Raw genomic sequence first — 23,887 nt, 5'->3', positions numbered from 1 at the left:
TTGCTTTGCTTGGGCATGCTGTCAGAGGTGGTTTTGTTTTTTTGGGTTTTGTTTTTTTTAAAAATGGTATTAATTCCTGGTATGTAAGCGCTTACTATGTGCGAGGCACTGTACTAAGCACTATGGTGGATACAAGTAAATTGGGTTGAATGCAGTCCCCGTCCCATGTGGGGCTCACAGTCTCATCTCCATTTTACAGATGAGATAACTGAGGCAAAAAGAAGTTAAGTGACATGCCCAAGGTCACACAGCAGACAAGTGGCAGAGCAGCGATTTGAACCAATGACCTTTGTTAAGCACTTACCATGTACCGGGCACTGTACTAAGTGCTGGGTTAGGTACAAGCTAATCAGGTTGGACACAGTCCATTTCCCACATGGAGCTCAGAGTCTTAATCCCTGTTTTACAGATTTTGTAACTGAGGCCCAGAGAAGTGGTGCAAACTGCCCAAGGTTACGTAACAGGAAAATGGAAGAGGCATGATTGGAACCCAGGTTCTTCTGGCTTCCAGGCCCATGCTCTTTCCACTAGGCCACACAGCTTCTCATGGGGTTTCAAATGTGTGGGTGGGACTGCATTCTTGGGGAATGCTTTGCTCTAAAAGATCAACTCACACCAACTGTTAAGGAGTGAGCTGTTTAGGCAATAGAAAATATAAATATAAACCATCCATAGAAGTCTCAGCCAATGGAATGGGGAAGAGAGCATGTGTGCCCCCTTATAATTGGTGGCAAATCAGTTGGAGAATATGATAACTAGGAGTACTAGACTTCATGCCTGGTATAACTTCAATTCTCTGTAGCAGAGTGTGAGAATTTCCAAATTCCTTTGAGATCATCTGTTGAAACTTGGTGTCATTGTTGATAAATTTGTATTGTGGGTATTGTAGATAAGGAGAGTAAGATAATATATGCAGTACTTTGAGCTCTGGGGAGGAAACTGGCAGGGCCGGCTTTAAATATTCGATGGGGAAAAATTGGCTACCCCTTCCCAGTCAATGTAATATCTATGATATTTATTGAGCACTTACTATGTGCAGAGCACTGTTCTAAGCACTTGGGAGAATACAGTCCAACAGAGTTGGCAAACGTTCCCTGCCCACAATGAGCTTATAGTCTAGGGGGACTGTAACATCATAAAGAAGGTGGGGGTATGGTTGTATTTGGTAGGTTAGCCTCCACAGACAGCAGCATGAAAAGAACACAGGTCTGGAAGTCAGAAGACCTGGGTTCTAATTCCAGCTCTGCCACTTTCTTGCTGTGTGGCCTTGGGCAAGTCACTTGGGTAACTTCTCTGTGCCTCTGCTTTCTCATCTGTAAAATGGGGAGTAAGTATCTTTGTTCTTCCTTTTTAGATGAAGCATGCTCTTGGAGGGAGACTGTAACTTACCTGATTATCTTCTATCTACCCCAGTGCTTAGTGCAGGACTTGGTACTTAGTAAGCACTTAAAAAAAAGCCACATTTATTGTTATCAGTTATATGGGAGTCTTAGAGAGTTGGTTGTCGAACGGCTTGTAGGAGTTGGAAAGGCAGTTGCTAGATAATGCTTAGGTATGTCTCACCATAACTTTGTATTCAGAAACAAGAACTCAGTTGCTACCCTAAATAGAATATTGCACTATCAATTAAAATTATGATCCTTGAAATATTTGAGCACGTATGTGCTAAACACGGGAGAAGATACAAGATAATCAAACTGGATACCTCCCCTGCCCCACATGGGGCTCATATACTCATCACGAAACTGAAATTATAACTGCTGCAGATAGCTTTTGTAAAACTGACCCATTATTGCAGTGATATAAACTGTCAATTTTGTTTTATAAGAAATAACACTCTGAAAGACCTTTTGAACGAAGGCCATCCTGAAATTGTATTACTCTTTGACTTTGTTTATAGTAAGGTATATCTTATTTGGAAGTAGAGGGGTTTTTTTGTGCTGTAAGATGAGTTATTCAAATCTCTTGTTTATAGTGTCGTGATCTGAGCTTGAAATTTCTCTGCTAGCAATGAGACCTTGCAGGCATGCTAATAACTGTGCATTAGGTGTTCTCACTCTGGATGTATATTTATATTTTTTACTGTTTGGCGTCAGTTTGCTCTGGAATACAATATTTTCATATTACCGGCACTCTCAAATGAGGCTTATAAATGAGTTTCTTACTTCCTCCTTGCTTGGAATTTCCGAATGGTAGAGGTTAGCTCATTTTCACATATTGTCCAGGAAATTGTTGTTCCGTCTTGAAAAAATAAACATACATGAAAGCATTTTTACTTTTTGAAGTGCAGTTGTGGTGTAAGGCTTTTAGGCAGTAAATATTAAATTTTGTTGACACTCATTTATTTTTAAAAGAAAATCAATGGCAAAGATGTATGAAATTAAAACCTCACCTTTCATTGAATATTGGCTTTGGTTGCTCCGAAAGAATGGTCACAGGATCTAAATGGTTTATTTGGCGAACATGAGACCAGACAGTTGGAGTGATTTAGACTTAAGGTTTAATGTTGTAATTGTTTTTAAATTTGCTCTAGATGTTTTCACCTGGGCCTGATCCCTTGTGGAGCCAGTGTCTAAATTACTCTTAAAGAGTATATTACTCACCCATTAGAAAAGGATAAAGATTCTTCCAGGATAACATGAAATTTATCAAAAATGTCATGTACTTTTCCATGAAGCTTGAAAATAAATCAGCCAACAAAGCAGATTAATAGTATTCATATTTGTCCCAATGGCTGACCTTCATTCTCTCAACAAACTGATTTATTTACAAGGGTCTTTGGATCTTTGAGAAACCAGTCAGCATATGGAGCTGATTATATGTAGTGCACCTGAAAGGAGCTCACACTGATTTTTCTGTTGTCAACTTATTATTTTTTGTTTACAATTGCAATGTAAAATAAATGCTGGCATTTATTTTGGTTCTATGCCTCAGCAGAACACCCCCTAGGAGGAGGTAAAAACAAAACAAACAAACATGCACTTTTTTGGTGAAAATGCCACTTGAATTATTGTGCTTAATAAAGCCCCCAAATAAATGTCAGTATTATCTTTAGCTACTTCAGCAAATCATTTTTATTAGTACTGCATGTACTGAACACAAGGTCAAGATTCAATAATCCATTCACTCTTATAAGACATGATAAAGCTACATTGGAGATATGAAAAACAATTTCTTTCCCCCTACCCCCCCTCCACTTTTTAGTAAACCTTCACAAAGCTAATATGGGTATGAAAACGACACAAAAACTACCCTGTCAAGAGAGCAAAGTGCAGTGCTTGACAAGAGTGGAGTGGCGGATACTACAATGGAAATAGAATAAATGCATTTTTCAAAACTGATCTGAGAAAATCACTTGCCACGGGCAAAGTCCAAGGTTTCTAAACTGTTTGAGAGCATGCTATGGATGTTTACTTGCAATTGTTTTTCAAGAATGTTTTTACTCAAGTATTCTGTCTGGTTGCAACACAGAAATTTCAGTTATTTAATAACAGATGCTGTGGGTGACTTTTTTATATGGAAATTCTAGTAAATTATTCCTACTTATTCTTAGAAATATTTTGTAATACCTCTTTGTTCCCAGAAGTGTAATTTTCATTAATAGTATAAAATTTTGGTAAGATCTATTGAAAATTGCTTTGATTTTGTTTTGATGCTTCACTGCAGATGATCACCATGAAACATACCATGTTGCTCCCAAACCAAGATGTGGTTTTGGGGGGTGGGGGGGTGCTTTTTTAGAATTAATACACAAGGTTTGTCTAAGCAATTATACTCAAAATACTCTGTCAGCTAATGTCCCTTCATCCTTTCTCTGTTCTCCATTGACTTGCTCCAGATCACAATAGGGTCAGGCCAAGTCAAAGCGAGACCTGATTTACTTCTAATTTACTTTTCCCCATTTTCTGCTGGTAGAGCTGGATGTTCCATCAAACACTGGACAAATGGCATTACTACACAATTCCCCAGACTGAAATAAAGCTTTTGCAGGTTATGAATCCAAGCATACATGTGTGTGATCCCTCTCTTTTCATACTCAGACTACCTTCCCCCAAAGTCAGGTAGGATGCATCAGGCTGAGTACCAGGTCCATACATATTGGGGTTAGGTTGGGTCAGGCCTGGACTAGGCCTCTTATTCTCACCTTTCTCTCCCTCCCTCATTCCCTTGTTCCTCCTCCTCCCCCCTTGCAAACAGTGCAAAGAAAGAAGGTAGAAATGGAAGTATGGGTTATCCTTTTTTTTTTTTTGGTCTTTTCCCCATTACATCTCGATGAATCAGCTGTATTGAACACTTTGTGCAGAGCACTGGGATAAGTGCTTGAGAGAATTGGTAGACACGATTCCTGCCCTCAAGGAGCTTACAATTTAGTGAGGGAGATGGACCTTAAAATAAATCCCATTTAGGGGAATCACCAGAGTTTAAAGATATGTATATAAGGGCTATATGGGTTGAGAGGAGGTTGTGGGGAGTGTGGGGGTGGTAGTCAAGAGGGAAATAGGGAGGGGAGATGAGTTTAATCAAGGAAGGCATCCTGGAGGATCTGTGACTTTTTTGGTTTTTAAAGAAAAGCATTTAACATGGAGAGCGGTAGTTTGCAGGATGTGAGGTGATATTGGAGTTCCAAAAATTCATTCAGTCCTTCATTTGTATTTGAGTGCGTACTGTGTGCATACTGTTTTAAGCACTTGGGAGACTCTTGTCTTATGCTGTCGATTCATCTCCGACACATAACGACACCATGGACACATCTCTCCCAAAACGCCCTGCCTCTATCTGCAATCTTTCTGGTAGTTTATCCATAGAATTTTCTTGGTAAAAATACGGAAGTGGTTTACCATTGCCTCCTTCTGCGCAGTCAACTTGAGTCTCCGCCCTCGACTGTTTCTCATGCCGTTGCTGCCCAGCACAGGGGAGTTTTGACTTGTAGCAGATTGCCTTGCACTCACTAACCACTGCCCAAGCTAGGAATGAAATGGGTATGCCTCTGCTTGACTTTCCCCCCTGTAGTTGAGACTGGTAGAGTACTGGAAACTCTCCAGGTGCAACCCTGAGAAAGGTGCTTGGGAGAGTACAATATAACAGTCACATTCCCTGCCCACAACGAGCTTGTGAGAAAAAACGTTGATAGTGTGAGAAGAGAGACCAAGATACAATGACTAGGTTGGCTCAGTTGAGAGGAGTAAATCATGTGGGCTGGTTGTACCTTGGAGAAGAGTAAAGATCAGTGATTGCATGCCATAGAGCTGAGCAGGAGTTTCTGCTGGGTGTGGAGTGGAATGGGCAACCATTGGAGAGTTTTAAGGAGTGGAGTGACTTGAATGTATCTTCTTGTCTTTCGTCTCTTTCTCTTCAGTTTTTTGTTCCTGCCTCCAACTGTCTGTAAATGTGTATGTCTCTGAGTTTTTTCCCTCCCATTGCCCCTCAAGAAAAGACTCTTATCTGTCTCCTCCACTGAACCAAAGTGAATCCAAAAAAATTTAAAGAGACAACAGTGAAAGGGAAAGATTAAGGTAAAAAACATAGGTGGCCAACAGGAGAAAAGGAAAGGCAAAAAAAGTATAGGGAAAGTTGAATAGAGGAACAACTATTTTTTTTTTACCTCCATTCTGAAGCATCTTAATCTAAGGCTAACTTGGTTTTGGAGAAATGCAGCACTTTATATTTGGTATCCACAACCAAGCTGGTGCAAGTAGTTCATGATGATGGTATTTGTTAAGCACTTGCTGTGTGCCAAGCACTGTTCTAAGCACTGGGGTAGATACAAGGTAATTAGGTTGCCCCACATGGGACTCACAGTCTTAATCCCCACTTTACAGATGAAGTAACCGAGGCACAGAGAATTTAAGTGACTTGTCCAAAGTCACACAGCTGTCAGCAACTCTGAGTAAATTGGCAGGAAAAGATCATTACCCTCTCCTCAGATCAAGCCTGGAAGGCTTTAATCCCAGGTTTCGGGCTCATCAGGATAGGCCAGTTCCAGGAATGGAATTAGTGCAGCAGCAGGTAGTTCCGTTCTTCAAACAAACTCTTCTCTCCTTCTCTCCCTCTTTTTTTTTTTTTCCTCCTAAACTAGAGCCCTGACATCTTGGGGTTGCCAAACACAATTACTGTCAGGCAAAGAAAAGAGAGGCAAGGGTCACTCCGCCGAGGGCTCTCCCACTTCTATAAGCAGGTATGGGTGCCAGAAATGGCCCTTCACATTGGTAGCCCTGTATGACTTTTACCCATCATCAATTCACCTCTCCCTAAAATGTGTCTGACCACATCCTGGGCTCTTTTCCCAATGCTTAAAACATGCTCTGAGATAGTGATACTTAAACATGCTCTGAGATAGTGATATTTAAACATGCTCTGAGATAAACATGCTCTGAGATAGTGATACTTTCAGGAGTGTGTAACTCACACTACATGTTACTTCTCATGTGGTGTTTTGTCAGATATCCACTCTTAGAAGACCCTAACTCTTTTGGGAAAATGGAAAACACATTGAAAGTACTCTGTGGACTGCTAAAGTGATGGCTTACTTTTAAAAAAAATCTAATAAATCAACAGACAATTTCTGCAACCAATCTACTTCAGTATTTGCAAAGAGGCCAGCTTATGCTGGTCTCTTCACTTTCCAAAAGAAATAAAAAGTGTTTTACTATTGCACTGTGCTAAATGGACCCTAATCATCTGAAAGAGTTAATTAATGTGCCTGTTAAGTACATAATTTACTACCAGAGAGTGATTTTTGGCACTGGGAGAAACTGGCTTTTTGTCTCAGAACATACTAATACCCTTACTGAGTTAGGCAGGTGCAATTTTATAATAGCCAAAATAATCAAAGGAGTTCCTGAACTCCACCTAAAAGAGCTTCTTTGAACCTATATTTAGTGGAAACCTAGGTTTTCTTTCTGGCTTCGCTGTTGAATCTTCTGAGCTTCAGCTTCTGAAATTAGCCAGAAACCTACCTAACCTGTTAGGGATGGGGTACAGGCAAATGAGGCAGGCAGTTTTCATGCTTGTGAATCCTGGTGGTGTTGTAGATGAAGGCATTTGGATTCTTTGGAAATGGGATTTCCTGTGATTAAGTGCTTGCTGGTGATTTATTCCTCATTCAACCATCAGTCGATTGTATGCTTTGAGTGCTTACTGTGTGCAGGGCATTGTAGTAAGTGCTTGAGAGAGTACAGTAATGATGGTATTTGTTAAGCGCTCAGGTTGTCTCATGTGGGGCTCACAATCTTAATCCCCATTTTACAGATGAGGTACCTGAAGCACAGAGAAGTTAAATGACTTGCCCAAAGTCACACAGCTGAAAGTAGCAGAGTCAGAATTAGAACCCACGACCTCTGACTCCCAAGCCTGTGTTCTTTCCACTAAGCCACGCTGCTTCTCTGTACAGTAGGACAATATAACAGACACGTTTCCTGCCCACACCAGTCTATCCACCAGCCCGACTAAAGTTTTCTCTAATTTGGGGGACATTTTTTCACTAGATATTGTTGTATAGTGAAACCATCAAAAGAGTAAGAACTCTGCAGAGTTAAATCACTGAAGGAAATTAATAGTCTCTTAGTTCTTACTTGGGTTAATCAAGAAATTGCAGTGCACAGGTATGCTTCCCTCCTCCCCTTTCTTCCCCTCCCCACCCCCAGCATATTTACATATCCATGCTCTGGATTTATAGGAATGTAAATGACTAGGTATTCATTTTAAAATGTCTTTGCAAGTTTTTTTTCCTCTGCTGCAGTTTAAACAGGAATTAGTTAAGAAGCCCAGCTTTCAAATTCAGCTCTCAAACTTTGAAAATAAATGAAGCTTTCAGATTGCTGAATAGTGCATTGTGGCCAAACAGCATCTGGAAGAGATTAGCCATGTTTATAGGCAGAAGAAATTCCATAATCTACCATTTAATCATTAAAGAATATGGTACCTAGCTACCTCTCTCTATATAATATAAACAGAAAGCTTAATTAGGAACACGTTGTAGAAACGATCTGCCTTTCTCTCTTTTGATTATGCTATATGTGATCCTTTCTGAAAGATCTGGCCTTTTTGTAGCATTTCATAATACAGCAAACTCCCCAATTCTGGTAGCATGTACTGTGGTCCAAACTTTTTCCTTTAATGAAACCCATCTCTGATTCTTGGCCTCAAATCTCTGTCTGAAACCTCTTTTTCTATGCTCTCCAAAGATTCACCTTTATATACAACTAAAAGGGCTCTATCTGCACAGGACAAAATCAATACCATGTTTCTTAATAGCACAAACAGTCCTCTTCTATTTTCTCCAAAATCAAAAGGGGACTGTGAAGCCAAATGTGTTGTCATAATAATGGGGTGTTTAGTTTGGGAATGGGATGTTGGTTTTGCCCTATGAGGATATATACATTTTAAATCGGCCTGGGAAGTTATCTGGCATTACAAGTCTGTCTCTACTAGTTTCCCTCTTTCCTCTACTGAAAAAAGACCTTGAACCATCTTTCTTAGTTCTTTCTGCATTCATAATGTTACCTGTTGATTGGACAATAATATGTAATAGATATTTGTCCCCAAACTGGGATCTGTGGATCATCACAGCCACCCACTTGATTTAGGTGTGAACACCTGCTATTTATCCAAATATTTCCAAAGTCTCTCCTGACCAAAACAATGGGACTGGGTACAAATATAAGATCCAAGATCCAAAGAGAGCTGGCCAGATTCTGGAAACTACAGTATCAGTAAAGTACAGTACAGTATCAGTCAGGGAGGAGGAAGGCTTGGAGAAAGTATTTATGGAATGTAGTTCCCAGAAGCATTTTTTCATGAGTTCATGGGATTCTTCTCACGAGTGCCACCCAAAGTGAACTTTTCCCTGTGTATATGCAGGTCATGGGGAATTGTATATGAGAAATTGCTTCTAAAAATAGGCCACAATTCCCTCCCTAATCCATGTTGCTTTTTTTAAGTTGTATTTGTTAAGCACTCAGCACTGTACTAAGATACAAGATAATCAGGTCAGACACAGTCTCTGTTCAACATGGTGCTCACGGTCTAAGGGACTTTGTTTTAGCTACTGAAGTATCCAGAGTGTATAGATGCACTAATGACTTTCCCCTAAATATGTAATTATTGATCTGATTTTTAAATTTGAATGTAGCCCTGTTCTTCATCTATTCTGATTGCAGATTTTAAAATATTTTGTAGACTTTGGTTGCATGGCTACCCCTAGTGTTGGGAAGCATATGACAGTGAGGTAAGAGATCAGCCTGATTATCTGCATCATCTGTACAAGTGGATCTGTGACCTTTGGACATCTGATATTCACCCCACTCCCAATACCACAGCACTTATGTACAGATCTTTAAATTATATATTATGAATTCCTTATTTATATTAATGCCTGTATTCCCCTCTAGACTGTAAGCTTGTTATGGGCAGGGACTGTGACTGCTAATTCTGTTGTAGGCATTCTCCCAAGTGCTTAGTATAGTGCTCTACACATAGTAAGCGCTCAATAAATACCATTGGTTGAATATATTTTCAGTTCTATATATCGTTTGGTTTACTGAATCCTAGAACACTTACTTAAATCTGAATATTCTTCCAAGCTAAGGTTTCTCATATTCACAATGAAGACAGGTTTATTAGAAACAGGTACAGATTTCCACATTGGATAGATCCTAGCCAAGACCCTAGTGTCTTAAGGAACTAGTCAGCCAATCTGTTCTTGGTAGCAGATTTGTAGCCTAAAAATTATAGCAGTTTGGTGTGTTCATTTATAGTTTCACCTGTGCCATTGCGACTAGCAGATTCTAGAGAGACTGACTGCTAATGTGCTGCCTCAAATGCAAATGTTTGTTTCTCCTGTTGGGTGTCAAAAGAAAGGATGAAAAGAGAAGGGAGGCCAGTCTCTCTTCTTCATCATCATCATCATCAAAACTAGTATTTTTGAGCCTAATGTGCAAAGCACTGTGCCAGGGACTTGATGATAATAATAATGATAATTGTGGTATTTAAATGTTTACTATGTGCCAAGCACTGTTCTAAGCGATGGCATAGATACAAGATAATTAGGTGGGACAGGGCCAGTTTTGCACACACGGTTCACAGTCTAAGGGGGGGGGAAAGGTATCGCATTCCCACTTTGCAGATGAAGAAATTGAGGCACAGAGAAGTTAAGTGACTTTCCCAAGATTACACAGCAGGCAAGTAGCAGAGCCAGGGTTGGAATCCAGGTCTTCTGATTGCCAGGCCCATGCTATTTCCATTAGGCCAAGCTGCCCAACTTATGAGGAACTTAATCAATGGCATTTTGGGAGCACCTATCATGTCCTGAGCACTGTACTAAGCCCTGAAGAAAGATGCAAGGATGAAATTCAGATACCATCTCTGGTTTGTAATCTAAGAATAAATTGGGAAGGGAGTTTTGGGGTGGACATGCAAGGAAAGATTGAAATAACAGTAATAAAGCAACATAAGAAAATGAGGACAACAATAACCTCAATGGTATTTGAGCACTTACAATGTGCCAAGCACTATATTAAGTATTTGGGAGACTACAGTGCAACAGAGTTGTCAGACATGTTCCCTGCCCACAGTGAGCTTACAATAAAAAAAAAAAAAGAGAACGTTAATACATTACAGGAGCACTTATCAGGTTTTTCACTGCTCCAGTAGGGAGGTCAGAGTCTTCTAAGGATATGTACTAGTTTTTTTCTGGGGTTATTTAGGCAAAGGCGAATATGTGGTCGTCTATATGGAGATCAAAGTCTTATAATGAAGCCACTCCTAGGATTACTCCTTCTGGATCGGAATTGAAGTGGTTTGTGAAGGAAAGGAATGAGGAACACGCCACACTGCTATTTTCTGTGGTGTCCTGACTATCTGTACTTCTGCCATTGAGTACTATTGTTCATGGACAACGGAAACTTGGTTTTAAATAAACAAACAAGCAGGAAAAAGGAAAAGAAAGGCCAGCACAACCAAATGTCTAGGCTAAATGGCAGGTTTAAAGTTTTATTCCTTGAATCACTTTAAATGACTAAAGCTGTAAAATATCAGATTTCATACTTACATTTTCTTTTCTCAACATTCTATTGGCTGCAGAGAATAAGGTGGGACAGTGTGCAGAGCACTGTACTAAGTACTTGGGAGAGTACAATACAACAGAATTAGCAGACAAGTTCCCTGCCCATAAGGAGTTTACAGAGGAGCATAGAATCTGAGATGTCATTTTAGTAAGGCTGGTTTAACATGTGCTAAGAAGGAAAAACTGTACAAATGAGTGGTGGAAGAGACCTCAATGATCCCTTGTATAGCACCAACTAGTGCTGTCCCAACACTTTCTCACATTCTTTGCTTTCACCTTTCATATAAAATGGAGACAGCAAATGATAAATAATAAAATAAGATCCATGATAATGTACCTGATGCAGTTCTTCCTTTATCCATTTATTATTGCTTAATTTATTTTTTTATGATTTGCTCTTTTACCTATTGTATATTTGGCAGTTTGCACCTGATCAACTGTCCTAGGACAGGGACTGCTTCTTTGACTTCTACTGCATGTTCCCAAGTATCTAAGGATACTGCCCTCAACAAATGATGTTAATGATATGAGGTGGAGAATGTTTGGCCAGAACCCTTGACATCTATTTCACTTAAATGACTGTGATATTTGTTAAGCACGTACTCCCAGATAAGCACTGTACTAAGCATAGGTCCCACATGGGGCTTACAGTCTAAGTAGGCAGAGAGCAGGTATTGAATCCCCATTTAGTAAATGAGGGAACTGAGGCATAGAGAAGTAACTTTCCCAGTGTCACATAGCAGGGAAGTGGCAGAGCTGGGATTGTAACCCAGGTCCTTTGGCTCCCAGCCCCATGCTCTTTCCAGTAGACCACACTGCTTTTCCTTTTTATGATGTATTTTGGGGCCAGAGGATGTTCACTAGTTCTGCTGGGTGATTAACTCCTGGAAAATCTAAGATTTGTATCTCTGCATATTTTCTGCTTGTCTATCAAGTGGTTTTTTGTTGGGTTTTTTTGTATTTGTTAAGCGCTTACTATGTTACAGGCACTGTACTAAGTGCTAGGGTAGATATAAGCTTCCAGGTTGGATGCCGTCCCTGTCCCACATGGGGCTCACAGTCTTAATCCCCATTTTACAGATGAGGTAACTGAGGCACAGAGAAGTTAAGTGACTTATTCAAGGTCACACAGCAGATAAGTAGTGGCATCAAGATTAGAATCCAGGTCCTTCAGACTCCATGCTCTATTCACTAAGCCACATATAGAATCGTATCTGTATTTGACTGTCTGCAAATGGCAGAAATATTTGGCATGGATTGCAACATTAGAATGTTCAGTGAACCAAAATGTGGCAATATTGAGTCTTAGAGAGAGAGAGAGACCTTTTTGTTTTTTTTCAGAACCATTTACAATTATCATTCCTCTTAGAATGGTAATGAGAGTATGCAGAACATTATCTAACATTAAAGTATGAATTCAGGGGAATATGTCTTTAGAGAGGAAGTTCAGTGGGGTTGCAATGCATGAATTTTGATCAGATTTGGGGTTTATTCTACAGGCCTGAAACCCTCTATTTCTGAGACATAAATTTCTGAGAAGCAGCATGGCTAGGGGCAAGAGTATGGGCTTGGGAGTCAGAGGTCATGGGTTCTAATTCCAGCTCCATCACGTGTCTGCTGTGTGACCTTGGGCAAGTTGCTTCACTTCTCTGGGCCTCAGTTACCTCATCTATAAAATGGGGATTGAGACTCTGAGCCCCATGTGGCATAGTGACTGTATCCAACCTGGTAACGCTGTATCTAACCCAGTGCTTAGGACAGTGCTTGGCACATAGTAACAGCTTAACAAATACCATAATAATAATTATTATTATTAAATACGATTCCTAGTTCATAAATGGGCGAAAGTGAGACTCAGTTTGGAATTCGTCCTAGGTCACATGGTAAATCAGTGGGGGATGTAAGAATTGCATTCCAGTTAGATGACTGCATTTTATACTTGGAGTAGCTTCATCATTTTCTCCTACAAATCATACTTAACAAAAAATAGCACAATAAGGTCAATCAATCAATGGTATTTATTAAGCGCAGGATACTGTACTAAGTGCTTGGGAAAGTGTAATATAGATGTGCTCCCTGACCACAGGGAGCTTACCAATGTGATTCTGAAAAATCAGTCAGCTCACCAGCATTTAGACAATGCCATCATGACAGTTTTACTGGGAAGGACATCAATCAATTGTATTTATTGAGCACTTACTGTATACAGACACTACTAGACTGTGAGCTCGTGGGCAGGGAATGTCTCTGTTGTATTGTACTCTCGAAAGTGCTTAGTACAGTGTTGCGCACACAGTAAGCACTCAATAAATATGATGGAATGAGCACACTAGAAAAGAGTTGGTAGACTTATTCCTTGCCCAGGTCTAGAGGGACAGTTCGACTACATGTTGAACTGAAAGCAGAACAGAACAAATATTTTAAGGACATTGGGAAGCTCAATCTCAAGCAGAGCAGCACAACGGCAAACAGGTGGGAGCAGTCGCAACAGACAGCTAAGAGTCTGTTAAATGTGATGTGCCATAAAACAGGAGAGGGGGGTGCTCAGTTTGAGCAGAAGCTTGCTGTATTATTGCAAGTGTCAGTGTCACTTTTATTTCCTGCTATTTGCATGCTGATCTCCCTGATTCTTCTACTCTAAGAGTCATCAATCAATGGTATTTGAGTGCTTACTGTGTGCAGAGCACTGTACTAAGCTCTTGGAGTCATTCCAATAGAGTTGTTAATCTCTCTTTTGCTGCTGTTTCCTAACTACTCACAGCTATGCTGCCTGGTTTGAGGTATGTATCTTTTTTTTCCTTATCTTTAAGTTCCTTGTGGGCAGGGAGCATGTCTAACAACTCTGTGGTGGTGTACTGGAGAAGCAGTGTGGTCTAGCAGAAAGAGCACAGACCTGGGAGTCAAAGAACCTGTATTCTAATCCCAGCTCTGCCACCAGCGCTTAGAACAGTGCTAGGCACATAGTAAGCGCTTAACAAATACCAACTTGTCTGCTATGTGACCTTGTGCAAGTCACTTAACTTCACTGGGCTTCAGTTCCCTCATCTGTAAAATGGGGATGCACTACCTATTCTCCTTCCTACTTAGACTGTGAACCCCATGTGGGACTTGATTATCTTGTATCTACCTCAGGGCTCAGTACAGTGCTTGACACACATAGTAAGTGCTTAACAAATACAATTATTATTATTATTCTCCCAACTGTTTAGAACAGTGCTCTGCACACAGCACACACTCAATAAATGCCAATGCTTGATTGCTGTATCTAAAAGTGTCTTTTCTGTCCACCCTATCTACTCCATTTCAGTTGAATGTGTTTGATGTAAGTTTTGATAGATATAAGTGTCCTTTTGTTCAGGGTCATGAGGTTTGCCATTGTGTGTGGGTGTGTGCATGTACATGGTGGATAACAATCAACCAGTGGTATTTATTGAACATGTACTCTGTGCAGAGCACTGGGAAAGTACAAATACAGCAGAGTTGATAGACATCTTCCCTTCCCACAAGGAGCTTTCAATCTAGAGGGGGAGACAGATAAGAAGCAACATGGCCCGGGGGAAAGAGAATGGGACTAGGAGTCAAAGGACCTGGGTTCTAATACTGGTTCCACCATTTTCCTGCTGTGTGATCTTGGGCAAGTCATCTTAACTTCTTTGTGCCTCTGTTTCCTCAGCTGTAAAATGGGGATTTAACTAGTGCCTGTTCTCCCTCCTACTTAGACTGTGAGCCCCCATATGGGACAGGGACTATGTCTGACCAGATTGACTTGTGTGGTTCAGTGGAAAGAGCATGGCCTTAGAAGTCAGAAGTCATGGGTTCTAGTCCTGGCCTCACCACTTGTCAGCTGTGTAACTTTGGGCAAGTCCCTTAACTTCTCTGTGCCTCAGTTACCTCATCTGTAAAATGGGGATTAAGACTGTGAGCCCCACGTGGGACAACTTGATTACCTTGTAACCCCCAGCACTTAGAACAGAGCTGAGCACATAGTAAGTGCTTAACAAATACCATTATTATTATATCTACCCTAGCACTTAGAATAGCATTTGACACATAGTAACCACTTAACTAATATGCTGATAATAATTCAAATAAATTATGGATAAGTGCTGTGGGTCTGAGAGTGGGGTAAATATCAAGTGCTTAAAGGGTCTAGATGGAGGTGCATAGGCGACATTATTTTGATGAAAAACTGTACTTTAGAACAGGTTGTAAAACCATATTTGAATATATATAAAGTAACCAAGGAGTGCTGGAGTAGTAGCAGTATTTATTGAGGGCCCACTTGGTAGGGTGCACTGTAATAGGTGCTTGGGAAGTACAGAATCAAGAAGTGGTGGGTTTCAATCAGTCTGGTCTTTATGGATCATTTTCTGACTAACTTACTGACCTAGACACTTTGGAAAATAACACAGAGTAGGTAGACTAGGTCCCTGTCCTCAAGGATGTTAGCATCTAGTGGTTGAGGTAATTACAGGTAGGGGAGGGAACCCACTATAAGGATATGGACATTAGTACTGTGAGGATGGGAGTGGGATGGACTCAAGTGAATAGGTGAGTCGGGACATCTGGGTTCTAATCCCAGTTCTGCCACTTTCCTGCTATATAACCTTGGGCAAGGTTATATAGATCTCCTTGGGCAAGGAGATCTCCTCCCTCCTCGCAAGTGCCACCCCCTCCACCTGCGCCTCGGACCCCATTTCCTCTCACCTTATTAAAACCATCGCCCCTGCCCTCCTACCTTCCTTAACTTCTATTTTTAACCACTCAATCTCCAATGGCTCCTTCCCCGCTGCCTTCAAACATGCCCACGTCTCCCCCATCCTAAAAAAACCTGCTCTTGACCCCACTTCCCCCTCCAGTTATCGCCCTATCTCCCTACTACCCTTCCTTTCCAAAATCCTAGAACGAGTCGTCTACAATCGATGCTTAGAATTCCTTAACTCCCATTCTCTCCTAGACCCCCTCCAATCTGGCTTCCATCCCCTCCACTCTACCGAGACTGCTCTCTCTAAGGTAACCCATGACCTCCTTCTTGCCAAATCCAATGGCTCCTACTCCATTCTGATCCTCCTTGACCTCTCTGCTGCCTTTGACACTGTCGACCATCCCCTCCTCCTCCATACCTTATCTCACCTTGGCTTCACGGACTCTGTCCTCTCCTGGTTCTCCTCTTACCTCTCTGGCCAGTCATTCTCGGTCTCCTTCGCTGGCGCCTCCTCCCCCTCCCATCCTTTAACTGTTGGAGTTCCTCAAGGGTCAGTTCTTGGCCCTCTTCTGTTCTCCGTTTACACTCACTCCCTCAGTAAACTCATTCGCTCTCACGGCTTTGACTACCATCTCTACGCAGATGACACACAGATCTACATCTCCGCCCCTGTCCTCTCCCCCTCCCTTCAGGCTCGCATCTCCTCCTGCCTCCAGGACATCTCCACCTGGATGTCGGCCCGCCACCTAAAACTCAACATGAGCAAGACTGAGCTCCTCATCTTCCCTCCCAAACCCGGTCCTCTCCCAGACTTCTCTATCACCGTGGATGGCACGACCATCCTTCCCGTCTCTCATGCCCACAATCTCGGTGTCATCCTTGACTCGTCTCTCTCGTTCACCCCACACATCCTATCCGTTACCAATACCTGCCGGTTTCACCTTTACCATATCGCCAAGATCCGCCCTTTCCTCTCCACCCAAATGGCTACCTTACTGCTACAGGCTCTCGTTATATCCCGGCTAGACTACTGTGTCAGCCTTCTCTCTGACCTCCCTTCCTCCTCTCTCGCCCCGCTCCAGTCTATTCTTCACTCCGCTGCCCGGCTCATCTTCCTGCAGAAACGATCTGGGCATGTCACTCCCCTTCTTAAACACCTCCAGTGGTTGCCTGTCAACCTCCGCTCCAAACAAAAACTCCTCACTCTAGGCTTCAAGGCTCTCCATCACCTTGCCCCTTCCTACCTCTCCTCCCTTCTCTCTTTCTACCGCCCACCCCACACGCTCCACTCCTCCGCCGCCCACCTCCTCACTGTCCCTCGGTCTCGCCTATCCCGCCGTCGACCCCTGGGCCCCGTCCTCCCGCGGTCCTGGAACGCCCTCCCTCCTCACCTCCGCCAAACTGATTCTCTTCCCCTCTTCAAAACCCTACTTAAAACTCACCTCCTCCAAGAGGCATTCCCAGACTGAGCTCCTCTTCTCCCTCTACTCCCTCTGCCATCCCCCCTTCACCTCTCCGCAGCTAAACCCTCTTTTCCCCCTTTCCCTCTGCTCCTCCCCCTCTCCCTTCCCATCCCCTCAGCACTGTACTCGTCCGCTCAACGGTATATATTTCCATTACCCTATTTATTTTGTTAATGAATTGTACATTGCCTTGATTCTATTTAGTTGCCATTGTTTTTACGAGATGTTCTTCCCCTTGACTCTATTTATTGTCATTGTTCTTGTCTGTCTGTCTCCCCCGATTAGACTGTAAGCCCATCAAACGGCAGGGACTGTCTCTATCTGTTGCCGACTTGTTCATTCCAAGCGCTTAGTACAGTGCTCTGCACATAGTAAGCGCTCAATAAATACTATTGAATGAATGAATGGCAAGACTCTTCTCTATGCCTCAATTTCCGTATCTGTCAAACGAGGATCGAATACCTGTTCTCCTTCTCCTTTAGACTGTGAGCCCCATGTGGGAGTGGGTCTGTGTTTGATATGTTTGTGTCTACCCCAGCCCTTAGTACAGGGCTTGACACATAATCATATCCTATTAAAATCTGCTCTTAATACAGCTTTGAAGATGGTGAGTGTGGTTTGTAGGATATGAAGGGAGAACTTATACTCTAAAGGGAGAGACAAACAGAAATATTTACAGAAAAGTCAAAAATAAAGAACAGAAACACTGAATTTTTGTGTGTGAAAGAAAAAAGTTTAAACTGATTACTTAGTAAATGTATCTCCCATAGGAAAGGGCCTTTGAAATCATCAAATTCATAGTTTTGGCTTGTGTCCTAGTCCTTTTGAAACAACAGGATCCATTCTGTTCAACTTCAGTAGATGTAAAGAAATGAGACCTTTAAAGAACTCCATTGTGATTTTTTCTTTCTCCCTTCTGAAGTCAGCAGTGCTTGGGTTCTTGTTTTGCTTCCTCTTAAGATATCAGCTGAGATCTGTGACTGGATATGAATTAGAGACCCATATGGAAAGAATGAAAGGATTCAGAGAAGGAGAATGAACAGGGACCAAAAAAAGGCCTATTTGGAAGGCTGGGAATAGCAAATGGAAAACCTGATTCTAATGCACTTGGATCACAGTACCCTTTCGTGTGTGTTCAAATTTAGCAAGTTCTCTCCCCTGCGTAGACCGTGAGCTCCATGTGGGACAGGGACTGTGTCCAGTTTGATTAACTTTTATGTACTCTATCAGTCAAGTGTATTGAGCGCTTACTGTGTGCAGAGCACTGTACTAAGCACTTGGGAAAGTACAATACAGCAATAAACAGTGACATTCCCTGCCCACAATGAGCTCTCAGTTTAGAGTATAATATAACAGAGCTGGTAAACACATTACTTTACCCCTAATACTTTGAAATTGCTTCCCTCAAATGTGATAAGCACCAAATTACTGTATTTTTCTTTGTATATATCAATAGATGGTTCTGAGGTTAATGTCAGAATATTTTCCAAAATGTCCCAGAAAGCAGTGTTCTCTGTAGCTTTGAGTTTTGTTGAAAATGCATTAAATGTTTCATTGACTGTTAATAGAAGTCTTTGTATATGTGAATAGATGGTTCTGAGTTTAATGCGTCAGAACATTTTCCAAAATGTTTTCACAGAAAGCAGTGCTAGTTCTAAATAGCTCTGAGCTTTGTATAAAAAGCATTAAATATTTCATTGACCATTAATAGAAGTCACACTGGTGATTTATGGTGCCTAAAATGGCAAGATTTCTCTCAGGAACTGAAACCCCGCCATGCTGACAAACTTCAATAATCCTGCTTCAAGGAACAGAGATCTTGTTCTTTGGATTTATCCTGTTATTTTTAGTTACTGCTTTTGTTTTACCTCCTAAATTTGTGTGATTGGGAAGCTGTGTTTACTTTCTGTCTAAACATGAGTGTAAAGTAAAGGGATGAGCTTCCCAGTAAAACTTGTTGCTCTTTTGAGGAGAGAGAGGAATCGTTGTGAAGTTTCCTGGGTGTATGGCTCTTCAGATTTGGAAATTTCAAAGGTCTGGGATTGCATAATTGATGGCGCAATGACTGCGTAAATGGGAAGAGCACACTGCTCACAACATACTTCCTGGAGAAGTAAACTTTCCCTGCCCCCTGTCCAAGCCTCTTTGCCCCACCCTCTCCATTCTTGAAAGATCCATGGGTATAGCTTTCCAACTTCTCCTACCCCTTCCTTTCTCTGCCCCCACAAAAAGACCAACCCCAGCCCCAGAATTAGGCTGGCTTTTTAGTTCTTTTGATTTTGTGACTATAGCACAATCCCCTTTATCCCCTTCACTCCTTCCTCCGCTTGCCTCCAGGAGTTGCCTGAGCTTGCAGGGGGCTGGGGGTGGAGGGGCTGGTTAAGGTGGGATGGGCTGAGGATAGGAGGTGAAAGCAGAGTCTTTCCCCACCCCACATCCTGCTCCAGGTTAGCATGCCCCTACTGTTCAGGAAATTCTAGGCATTGGTGTGGTGGCATTTTAGTTAGAAATAAGTTTTTTTGTTTTGTTAAAAAAAGAGGAAAGCCAGTCTGGTTTGGGGAGCACAGAGACAGTGGGGATGACTTTGGGATATGGGGACAGTGGGTAGGAAAGCAATGCTGGCAGCTGTGAAAGGCAGGGCCAGGGAGTAGGAAAGGATTTACCAGCTCAAGTGATTTCCACCAAGTAGTCCTGAAACCATATTTTGCACACCCTGAACATTTTAAGCTTTGGCTTTGATTAGATGCTTCATATTTTCTTAAATCCTCAAATCAAGACTGATTTTGCAAAATGGTTTTGCTAATCTTTGGTAACTGCTATGTTTTATTTTTTAAAATGATATTTATTAAGCACTATCTCTCAAACACTGTTCTAAGCACTGGACTAGATACAAGATAATAAGGTTGGACCCAGTCCCTGTCCCACATAGGACTCACAGTTTAAGTATCGAATCCCCCTTTAACAGTTCTGTCTAGGTACTCAGTTTATCCATTGTCTTGCTTGAGCACTCTGTGCAGAGTACCTATTAAATGCTTGGGAAGGCACAAAAGAGGTAGCTCATGTGGGCAGGGAATGTGTCTTCCAACTCTGTTGTTATACTCTCCGAAGCACTTAGTGTACAGTGCCCTGCTCATTGTAAGTGCTCAAGAATTATGATTGTTTTATAGCAGACATGATCCCTACCCTCAAGGAGTTTACAATCTAATGGTGAGGTGGGAGTGAGGGGAAGGAACCAGACAATACACTAAATTGCAGGTAGGGGAAGCTGTAGAGAGTAGGTGGGGTGGGGGGTGATTTGGAAAGACCTAAAGTGCAAACCTGATAAATGGATCCCTGGGCCCAGAAGATCCCTTTAAGACTTTCTTGGAAGAGAAGGGTGGTATCATAGTTCAGATGTGGGCCTATGCAGATAGGATCAGTGCAGTGTAAGAATGAACTTGTGGTCGGGTTGATTTTTTTATATTCATTTCCTCAGAACCTAGCCTGAGGAAGTGCAACAGCTTTAGAGATAACACTTTGCAAAGAGGAGAATCCAAAATGAGTTAGGTACCTAGAATAGAACCAGTATTTCACAAGCCTGTAACCTTGGCGTTACCCTTGACTCCTCTCTCTGATTCAACTCACAAAGTCAATTTATCACTAAATCCTGGCAGTTCAACCTTCACGACATCTCTAAAATCTGCCCTTTCCTCTCCATCCAAACTGCTACTATGTTAATCCAAACCACTTATCCTACCCCCCTTTGTTACAGTATTAGCCTCTTTGCTGACTTCCCTGCCTCCTGTCTCTTCCCACTCCAGTCCATACTTCACTCTGCTGCCCAGATAATTTTTCTACAAAATTGTTCAGTCCATGTTTCGTCACTCCTCAAGAACCTCCAGTGGTTCCCTGTCCACTTCCACATCAGACAGAATCTCCTTGCCATCAGCTTTGAAGCACTCAGTCACCTTGTCCCCTCTTACCTCACCTCAGTTCTCTCTACTACAACCCAGACAACACACTTCACTCACTAATGCTAACCTACTCACTGTACCTCAATCTCGTCTATCTCACCGTTGACCTCTTACCCACATCATGCCTCTGGCAGAGAATGCCCTCCCACTTCATATCCTACAGACAATTACTCTCCCCGCCATCATAGCTTAATTGAAGGCACATCTAGTCCAAGGGACCTTCCCTGACTAAACCATCATTTCCTTTTTTCCCATTCTCTTCTGGTTCACCCTGACTTGCTCCTTTTATTCACCGCCCCAGCCCCATGGCACGTATGTACATATCTGTAATTCATTTATATAAATGTCTGTCTCCCTCTCTAGACTGTAAGCTCACTGTGGGCAGGGAATGTGTCTGTTATACTGTTGTGCGGTACTCTCCCAAGCACATAGTACAGTGCTCTGCAGACAGTAAGAACTCAATGAATATGATTGATTATCTGGGCATCATTTGATTGGCTGAGAGAGCAGAAGGCTGGGGGAGTAGATATCTTACTGTGGAGTGTTCAGATTCCCATAGGTTCAGGAAGGCAGTAGCAAAGAGGTAGGGACCTGACCAAAGCAAGCCATTTTTCTTGCTTTACAACCAAATGACTTTATATCATTGCTTCTGCCAACTTGACTGGTTCCATCTGTTTTGTTTTGTTTTTTTGTGGGCTGTTCCTCAGTGACTGAAGCAATTAAACTGCAAAGCAAATAGTTTGTTAAGATAAATAGGAGGAATTAAGACATCCACCACCAAGAGAGGCATGATTTATATATTTGTGGTAGAGCCGGTCATAATCTTTGTGCCTGCTGTTTGAGAAGACTCTGTGCAAGGGTTGGGGGAGTCAGAAGACTGTTGTCCAAAAATGTGAGTTCTAGTCCCCAGACTGCATGTACCTTTCTGTATGACCTTAGTAAGGCAGTTAACCTCCCTGTGCCTCATTTTCTCCATTGCATAACATTAGAATAATAATCTCTGTTCCTCCTTCTCACAGTCCTCAGGGACACTTAAAAATGTGTTTTATGATGTGTTGAAAGTATTTGTAGCTCTTTAGAATAGAGTGACATATTGTTTTCAAGTTTAGGAAGGATCTTTGAGACTATGTGTCCTCATATCCATATAGGTCTAAACAAAAGGAAATAAGTTGTTGTGGTCATCTAAAGCATTTATTTAGCACTAGGCCTGATTTCTCTCCATCTCTGTAATCTCACCTCTTCTTCTGCCTCTAGTTCATCTCAGCATGGATGTACCTGGTACCTCAAGTCTAGAACAGTGTTCCTCATCTTCCCTACCAAATCCTCTCCTCCACCTAACTTTCTCATTACACTTAGCAACACTTCAACTCCCTGTCTCACAAGCCCGCAACCTTCACATTATCCTTTACTCATCTCTCTCCTTCAACCTGCAAATTCAGTCGGCCACTCACCAAGTCCTGTCAGTACTAGCTTCACAACATCTCTAGAATACACCTGTTCCTTTCCAAGCACTTGTCATATCCAGCTTCATCTACCGCACTGGGCTCCTCACTGAACTCCCTCTGATCAGTCTCTTTCCCCCTCCCTCCCTTCTGCCTGGAATTCCTTCCCCCTTCATATCTGGCAGACCACAGCCTTCCCCAGCTTCAGAAATCATATCTCCCCCAGGATGCCTTCCCTGATTATTCTCATCTCTGCATCCTATTCTCTCCCTCTCCGTGCCACCCCCTCGCCAACACTTCTGAGACATCTAAGCACCTGGATACTCACCCCAACCCCAATTGCACTTAGTACATGTCTTTTAAACTCTATTATTACTCTAGTCTTTATACTCCTTATTCTCATTACTTGGAGTTTATTTCAATGTCTGTATCCCCTACTAGATTGTAAGCTCCTCCAGGGTTAGGGATCATGTATTCTAACTCCCTTGTACTCTCCCAAGTACAGTGCTTGGGGTACAGTACAGTGCTCCACAGAGAATAAGCATTCAATAAATACTGGTGATGAATTGTGTTCAGAACCCTGTAATAGACTCTTGGGAACATATAGTAGAAATAAAATATGGGCTCTGCCCTCAAGGAACTTAGAGGTTATTAAGGGAGGGTATAGCATTTGCATTCCTGAAGTTCTTTCAAAGGGAATGTATAAACTGTCGCTGATACAGTTTATTGCACACCTAGGATGTGCACGACACTGTACTAAATGGTGATGGTGATAAATTAACTAAAAACACTGGCTCACACAGGCTCACTATTTAAAAATAGAGGGGAGAAGAAGGAAAAGGACACATGGAAAGATGAAGATGATGAAAAGGGCCAAATAAGAGGAAAATAAGGACAACAATAAAACTCACTATGAGTTCAGGCTTCGCAGGCTCCCCAAGACTGCAGCAGGCACCTTTCCCAATGTTCCAAATTGGTGGATGGATGGTGCATCAATTTCTCCTTTTTTATTATTATTTTATGGTATTTAAGCACTATGTGCTAGGCACTGTACTAAACGCTGGGGCAGATACAAGATAATCAGGATGACACAGTCCATGTCCCACTTGGGGCTCACAGTCTTAATTTTACAGATGAGGGAACTGAGGCACCGAGAAGTTCAGTGACCTGCCCAAGTTCACACAGCAGACAAATGGCAGAGCTAGGATTAGAACCCATGTCTTTCTGACTCTCAGACCTGTGCCACAGGGTCACAACTGCTT

At 42.0% G+C, this 23,887-nt stretch overlaps 1 protein-coding gene and 1 non-coding gene across 7 annotated transcripts in view; one reads left to right on the top strand and one right to left on the bottom strand.

Annotated features, from left to right (window-relative positions):
* Positions 1–23,887, top strand: part of LPAR1 (lysophosphatidic acid receptor 1) — a 156,944-nt gene that overhangs the window by 33,565 nt on the left and 99,492 nt on the right. The gene's annotated exons all lie outside the window — the stretch shown is intronic.
* LOC114808429 lies at positions 4,923–5,060 on the bottom strand. The gene has a single exon (XR_003756277.1). It is a non-coding gene; the product is annotated as a small nucleolar RNA SNORA7 (small nucleolar RNA).

This window comes from Ornithorhynchus anatinus, chromosome X5, assembly GCF_004115215.2.
Source record: "Ornithorhynchus anatinus isolate Pmale09 chromosome X5, mOrnAna1.pri.v4, whole genome shotgun sequence".
NCBI classification, from domain to species: domain Eukaryota; kingdom Metazoa; phylum Chordata; class Mammalia; order Monotremata; family Ornithorhynchidae; genus Ornithorhynchus; species Ornithorhynchus anatinus.
This window is presented reverse-complemented; position numbering and strand designations above follow the sequence as displayed.